Source organism: Opisthorchis viverrini, assembly GCF_000715545.1.
Source record: "Opisthorchis viverrini unplaced genomic scaffold opera_v5_406, whole genome shotgun sequence".
Taxonomy (NCBI): Eukaryota; Metazoa; Platyhelminthes; class Trematoda; order Opisthorchiida; family Opisthorchiidae; genus Opisthorchis; species Opisthorchis viverrini.
In genome coordinates, this window is record NW_008752062.1 from 325,134 (window position 1) to 333,117 (window position 7,984).

At 44.3% G+C, this 7,984-nt stretch overlaps 1 protein-coding gene across 1 annotated transcript in view; it reads right to left on the bottom strand.

Annotated features, from left to right (window-relative positions):
• T265_10761 (hypothetical protein) overlaps nt 1–4,700 on the bottom strand; it is a gene marked incomplete at both ends in the record, with an annotated part of 63,979 nt that extends 59,279 nt beyond the window's left edge. The window contains one exon of the mRNA XM_009177227.1: nt 4,331–4,700. The remainder of the gene's footprint in view (nt 1–4,330) is intronic.
• Nucleotides 4,701–7,984: the final 3,284 nt, after the last annotated feature.

Sequence of the window (7,984 nt, forward strand, 5' to 3'; positions counted from 1 at the left end):
AATCAGCAAACGCGGCCCGTGCCTTGCAAATCCGTGCATTCACCTCATCTGTCATACTACAGTCAGAGCTAATACAACGTCCAAGATATGTGAAACGCTCGACAACTTCCAGTACCTCTTCTTGGATTGTAAGTGAGGTGTTCAGTGATCGCACGTCCACGAGCGTGGCCTTCATAAGCGTTTTACTGATGAAAAAAATGAAACAGTGAAAAGCCTACAACCGTAAGTAAACAACCCGCAAATTTTTCTGTGTTCGGACCGATACCAAAGGGTAAAGGGTGCTGAAGCACCGAAGTGGAATTTTTCTGTATGCCAATCGATCGGCAACTAGTTACAAGTCTTGAGGACAGCAGTGGCGACGAACGAAACTTGCCTCAAGTGGATGGTCGGTACACTAAAATTTCATATGATGCTCTCTGGAACTCACACACAGTTTGTACAAGCGCCTGTTCTTCAAAAAGGATGTGGGTATAAGGGACAATCAAAGCAGACTGGGTAGCTTACCAGGCAGCTATTGTCAAGTGGTTCCAACCCGTCCGTTACGCTCCTCAATCGGTGAAATTTAACTTTCCGACTAGTTTTATGCTCTACTCCATTCTTCATTCCTCGCGCCTTTGATCAGACGAAATATGGACTAGACATTCTTCATGAGATGGATAACTCAGGTGTGCATGTGGCACTGCATGTGTTGACATACGTGCAAGTGTGCCGAAATTGCGAGTGCGTTGTTTCACAACCTTGTTGTTGTCTTAGCACATTGCAGATAGACAAATGACACATCTGACAACTGACAAAGCATTTCAACCCATTGAAGGAGAGAACCACACCATACAGAACGCACACCATCACAGAGTGTTAAAGCTCGAAAGTTCATAAGTTACGGCTGAAAGGAATCTGCCAGTCGGTCGGTCGGTTGGTCATCATCCAGAGGTGTACCACGTGAACGTCGGTTCAACTCCCTTCAACAAGGGGACCAGGCACACAAAGAATGAACTCTCGAGAGCATTCCAGGTGGTTGGTATTCCAATTTAAACGAGTGTCACTAGAGTTAGAAAATGAGCGCAAACTAGGGCTGGTGGAAGCGACTTGTCGAATGAATCATGCTCACCGAAAGCATTGACAGAATATCATATGATATCCCCACACCCTTTTGCGTACCTTGTTGCGTACCGCTACATAGTTTGGAAGTTGATTGAAGGGTGCCTCAGCACCCTTTCCCGTTGGTATCGGTTTGAACACAGAAAAATTTGCGGGTTGTTTACTTACGGTTGTAGGCTTTTCACTGTTTCATTTTTTTCATCAGTAAAACGCTTATGAAGGCCACGCTCGTGGACGTGCGATCACTGAACACCTCACTTACAATCCAAGAAGAGGTACTGGAAGTTGTCGAGCGTTTCACATATCTTGGACGTTGTATTAGCTCTGACTGTAGTATGACAGATGAGGTGAATGCACGGATTTCCGCTCTTGCCATTTTAGAGAACCAAATTAGTTTGCAAATGAGTGAGTGTCTATTGGCTAATTTGGTGCAATATTTTTGTTTGAAGTAGAACATAAGGTGGACGAAAACTCGGGGATTGCGCCTACCCGATGAGCCCCAAGAAGGGCGAAACCGGTCGTGGGCTGTCTAGGAGTATTGCATTACAAAAACATATGAGTGGGCGTTATTTCAATTCAACTCAATTTATCAGCTGTAAGCCGTATGCCATAAGCACTATGGTTCTAGCTGCTACAGTGTTGATCACCGGAAAACGATGAAGTGGACGATACAACCAAGCCTTGGAGGCGAAGGCATGTTCAGTTGGCGTTAGTACTTAAATAGCGAAACCTCCGATGTGCATATCATTAGATAGCGCACTAACCTTACATCAATTCGCAGTTCGCAAAACACCCACTAAAGTCTTCAGAACATCAAAAATACCTTTGACTTAGTGGTGAAGTGTGGACTTCACCTGGTCTAGCTAAGCAAACACTGAACTGCTAGTGAGGTCATCGGAGAATTTATCCCTTCGAGCCCCCCAGCGTTGCCGATATGATCGTATAAAATTTGCAAAATCGTTCGTTCAGCTACAATAACTTCTCAGAGTCCAGCTGACATAGACATTGCACTTACAAAGTATAAGGTCATGCTCGTGGACGTGCAGTCACTGAACACGCCACTTACAATCCAGGAAAGGTACTGGAAATTGTGGAGCGTTTCACGTATCTTGAACGTTGTATTAGCTCTGACTGTAGTAAGACAGATGAGGTGAATGCACGAATCAGTAATGCTCGGGCCGCATTTGCCAACTTGATACACCTATGGCGTCAGAATGGTTAATCCCTGAATATGAAGGAACATGTGTATCAAACTACAGTGTGGGCTGTTTTGTTGTATGCCTGCGAGACTTGGCCTACTCGGGCAGCGGACCTGAGACGTCTTCAGGTGTTCGACTATCGTTGTCCGTAACAAGGCAGTTAGAGAGCACGTTTTCGGTTGTGCAAGGGGTACTTCCATGCCCAGTTCAGAGTGGCGTAAACAGAGAGGTGGCCAACCCTTGGCTTGGCAGAGGAGTATGAAGGAGATCACAAAACTCTTGGGTGCTGTCGGTGCTACTTGCCTTCTAGGATGAGGACCGCGTGATCCCCACTGTGCCTGGTTGGAGACACCACACCATATGGCTGCCAACCGATTTCAGTGGCGTTCTTGTTGTCAGTTTNGATGATGATGATGATGATGATGATGATTCTGCCAGGTTTCCCAAACTAGACCGGGGCAGTCCAGATTCCGTGGTTGAATTTGAATCATGGACCTTCTGGTAAATAAAACGCTCTTGTACAACTGCTCCCCACAGAACTAATGACAAACAGTCATGCAAAAACCGATGGGGGCTGTTTACGGTTATCCATCATGAGATTTGTCCCTGAAGAGAAGCACACCTTGAGTTAACATTAGATTTTCTTGGTTAACACGCGATGTTTATTCTGAAACTGTCCTGAAACAATCTTGGCCGTACTGGTCACGCCAGTGAGGTGGTCGATCGCTTTGAATGAAGGAAGCTCACAGAATTCACCTGGTGGCTTGCTTCACGTGGTCATATGTTGTAGAGGGCATAATGCAAGGTAAAACTTGCGTTCGTCCTTAAACTGCCGAAGGAGAATTGTGTAGGCGGCCAACGGAGACAGAGCATAACATCAAGGGATCTTGACGTTGGTGTATGTCTTCGTTCTGTGATTGACGGACGAGACCTCAGCTGAGCCGGTCATTCTGCACGGGCTGTTCACATACGTGAATAATGTCCGCGACGTATCTGGGAGCTGTTCTAAGTGATCACTCATCCGAAAACGATGATGTCAGGTAATTTCAGAAACCACGCCATCAGTTTCGGTGACATGCAGTAAGATGAACTTTTCCATTGTCGGGAACCGCACAGTTATCCCGATGTTGGGTAAAGTGCGGAAGTGAAATAAAGGCCCCCGCAAGTTTCAATCCAGTCCTGGATCAACCAATCTGGTGAGGGAATTAATGGACTCGAGCTGTGCTTTTATTAGAGCCAATCAGCAGTTGGAATAGTTGGTCTTGCAGAATTTTGAACCTTGAGCATTTAATATGCGCATTCTACAAGAAAATAGTCTCAGGTGTCTCTCGTACTACCTGACTGGAACTTTTGGAAAAGGTCATTCGGAAGCCGAAACCAACAAAGTTAGTGGGCCGTTGTTTCAGGTATTGTAGGAAAACCATTACATTGCTCAAATGTTTACAACTTTTAGTCAAGGTACATCCAGCGTGTACCGGTGAAGTGGTGGCAACACGCTTGCGTCGTATGTTAGTCGTCTGGGAATCGCACTGGACATGGTCAGTGATATGCACTGCTAAACGCACTCTCGTAAGAAGCAAACTCAAATCCTTTGCATTTTCTCTGTTGTGCAAACTACCAGAAAAGTTGTACCTGGTTAACAGGTGTGGAGATGTCAGATCTGTCAGATTAAAAATTGATTCTGTTGGCTTATTTACAGTTCCATTTTCTGCACAAACCGATCTTCTTCCTTGTTTAGTCGAAATAAAAGTAAAAAAATTGAAATAACTTATAACTGTGTGAAAAATGACAGGGGAAGTTGATGACAGTGAAACTGTGCTTGATTTAGGCGCGGCGGGAGAAGCAAAACGAACTTACTTGAAAATTTAAACTATCCCAAAGTCAAAGATCTCTTCTTCGAGTACTCCGAAAGGACACTGTTTGTATAATAATTTCACCGATAACTTATAACTGTGTGAAAAATGACAGGGGAAGTTGATGACAGTGAAACTGTGCTTGATTTAGGCGCGGCGGGAGAAGCAAAACGAACTTACTTGAAAATTTAAACTATCCCAAAGTCAAAGATCTCTTCTTCGAGTACTCCGAAAGGACACTGTTTGTATAATCCTGAATTTCACCGTATGCTTTCCGTTTTACACATTTCCTGTGTGTTACTGTGAACAGGTTGACCGGACTGTTCCTCAAGGGAGTCTGTATCCAGTGTACATTGTGAAGTAATCATTGGTTAAAAATTCATCCTTTCATCGACGTGTGCTGGACAGAATGAACATAAAGTTAAGTAGACACTGTAAGAAATGTTCCGGAATATTTCATTGGATGAATACCACCTTCGAGACAGCGCTTTACTAGAAAAGGCCTTTCTACTGTCTGCAAATAAAATCAAGACTTGGTTGCCGGCTTTCGTCACAAACTGATGGATATGATCACGTGACTGGTATTATCGAACACATGTCTGACGTGTCACGTTGGGGTGTTCAAAAACCGGCTCAGTAGTAGTGGGATTTCAGATAATTCGTATTGTGTAGTTGAAAGCGAAGGTAAACGAACTTCAATGCGTCTGTCTGGAAAAAGTGTGACTCACCGCGGGACCACTGAAGGCATTCGGGGTCTGTCTAAACACGCATGAATCATCATCCCAGTGTGAAATGCCGCTGCGAAAAACAGATTTGGAAACGTACAAACGAAACATAAATAAACCAAGTTACCTTTCAAATCGATAAGTGGAATAGTGAAAAACTTTTAGTTTTAATTTCTGCTACAAGATAAACATAGATGTTTAGCCAAATGTTTTTTATACATTTTAAAAATCAGCATCATCATCATCATCATCATCATCGTCGTCATCGTCATCAACATCATCATCATACTAATGAGAAATCCCATTTTCAGCGTATGGCGGACACGTGTACTCAAAGTAGCTGTTCACCACAAATTTAACTGTAATGGCTACACTAAGGTCCCTATGGAACTGACGACCCGAAAACTCTAAACCAGCATCGTCGGGCACAGGAGCAAGATAGACAGTTCACCGGAAAAATTAGATGAATATCGAGCGTTACTGAAACATTCAGCAATGGTGGAACATGCACCAGACAAAGGACAAAAATGGGTTTCGAAAATGCTGAAATTTTGCGGGCAGTCCAGGTCTCGAAACTCAAAGTCGAGGCGGTGGAAACTGCCACGTGTCGAGTGTAAACAGAATAAAAGATGTAGAACTGTGAAGCGTGTAGAGGACGGTCTTAAATCAGTTGATCAACCCAATTATCATAGCTTCTTAAAATCCACACGGGCCAACAAGCTGAAACATCTAATAGGGCACCTTGAACGAAAGGTCTCAAGACCCGAACTCGATCAAAAATGACTTGCCATCCTCCAACCCTTCAACCGAGAGATCTGACCGTCCACACTAAGTGACACTCCTTTAACCGATGTTCAACAGTGATCTAGTGTGCGAATCCGAAGAGATCAAGCTGATTGGTCCCCATGTACCATAAAACTCGGCCAACTTGGCCTGTCAAAGCGAAAAGTCGCCGAGCTATACAAATCACCGATTGTTTACTAAACCCTTCCGAGACGATGACGTCCCAATCGGTTCCAAACATTTTCCAATTCCTCGGAACGTTCCACCACTCGATGAGAATTCACATAGTCTCACAAAAGGCGACATAACACATGAGAAACCAATGAGGTGAGTTTGAACTGGCTTGTAAAATCAACCAGTCAAGTTAGCAAAATACACTCATTTCGATACGGATTAGGTTCCGACGGGAGGCCCACCTGGAACCCAGCTGAATCTCGCTTCTTTGATTTTTAACTAACTGAATATGCTGCACCAGACCGCCTCATATTTCAGTTGGCACGATATTCGAAATGTCACAAAGAAAACTACGCACAAGGTTGCTGAAAACTCTTCGACAGCACACGACCGGTTTTGCCCTTCTTGAGGCTCATCAGGTAGGCGAAGTCGCCGAGTTTTCCTCAACCTACTTGAGCTCAGAGTGCACGAAATTAGCGAAATGCAATCATTTGGAAACAAATTTGTTTGTTCTGGAGACTCATCTGGAACTCATCTGAAACAAATGAGTGTGTTTAGCTTATTTCGCTACATTTGGGTTCATTTAGGACATATGTTTGAGGACAACCCGAGGAATTTGCCTACCTGATGAGCCTCCAGAAGGGCTAAATCAGCCAGTCAAGTTCACTGCAAATAAAATTCAGAACAGGTAATGCAGTAATGTTGTCTATGGGAGCTGTGAGTAGTACAGATTAGTAAATAACTCAGGAAGGCCTACAGTACATCAGAGTATACCGTCTTCTTGCAGCTTTTGATCAAAATGTGCTTAGAATTTCACTGAGAAACGGAAACGAACCACCAGTGGCTACCTGAGTTGTCATATGGCAAGTTTTTTGGGCATTTTTTCTGCCACTAACAATTCCAAATTCATACAATTTGGGGAACTTCACCTTTCGGATTTCCGTTTAACTAATGCCACATACGCAAATCGCGCTACTAGGCACTGAAAGGTTAGCACAATGAACCTCTGAATGTCGAATATAACTACCTGTCGTTCGGATATCGTGTGCGTATTTTGACGGACACATATGGTCGCGTAAAAATCAGTGTCCACGATGAAAGAAAGGAGGCGTGTAGACGAAAAGTTAAAAAAAATACGATAGCTCAGGATCCTGACAATACCTCTTGTAAAATTCCTTTTCGGTAACAAGTTAGTAGTACACGGGAGCCCTGGAAAGTTCCAACAAGATTTCGTTCTATCAGTGAACTCAGCCGGAGAAGGCAACACTCGTAACGACATTGGTGCAACCAGAAACACCTGTTTGCTATTGATTTTCGGGAAAACTAGGCAGCAGTAATCTGCAATAGGGAGTTGCTCGGGGTAGTACTAGTCTGAAACCATCTGTTTACTTTGTCTGAGACGGCGTTGTGATGCAGACTAAACGTTTAGTCTACAGTGTGGTGCAGTACAGATTGACACCAACTGCAGGATCAATTTGTTCGCCCATCAGTCAGTCTGTCAGTCAGCCCATATGTCATATTTGTGGGGATGGGACACAAAAAAGGAAAGCTTGACGGAAATCTCTGGGAGGCAGCCACGATAATTTTCCAGAACTTCCACCGTTCAATATTACCTTCCAAATATCATCCACGTAACAGTTAACCTGGGCTATCAAGCACTTGGGATGCATGTCACCCTCGTGATAAACGGTGTTTGCGTTTGAGTTCAAAATGATAGTGACTCAGAGATTACTGGTATTTCTGCGTTGAGTTGGAACAGGTTCGTTAAATCCAGGTGTTATATCTGCTGATTCGCAAATTTGTGGTATCTGCTGCTGACCCGCTCCAGTGCCTAGTTGCCGGAAAAAAGACTCACAGAAGGGAACACAACAGCTATATTCCGAACAAGCGAGTACGAGAGCGTGAGTGCGTGCGAGTGCGAGAGCAAACGTTACAACGGCCCCACGCTATATGAAGGGGACTTTCTGACATTGACCCTGGCTGCCGGATAGACATTTAGTGATCACCCATCAACATCGATCGTGCCTTTGTGAAAAGCCTGAACGCTGATCACATTCGGTCGCCCTTCCGTGGCGTGCGAGAACACTCATCAGCTTTTGCTGAATTGATCGAATGATTGACTGGCCTGGATGCTTGTCGGCTTTCCTGTTGA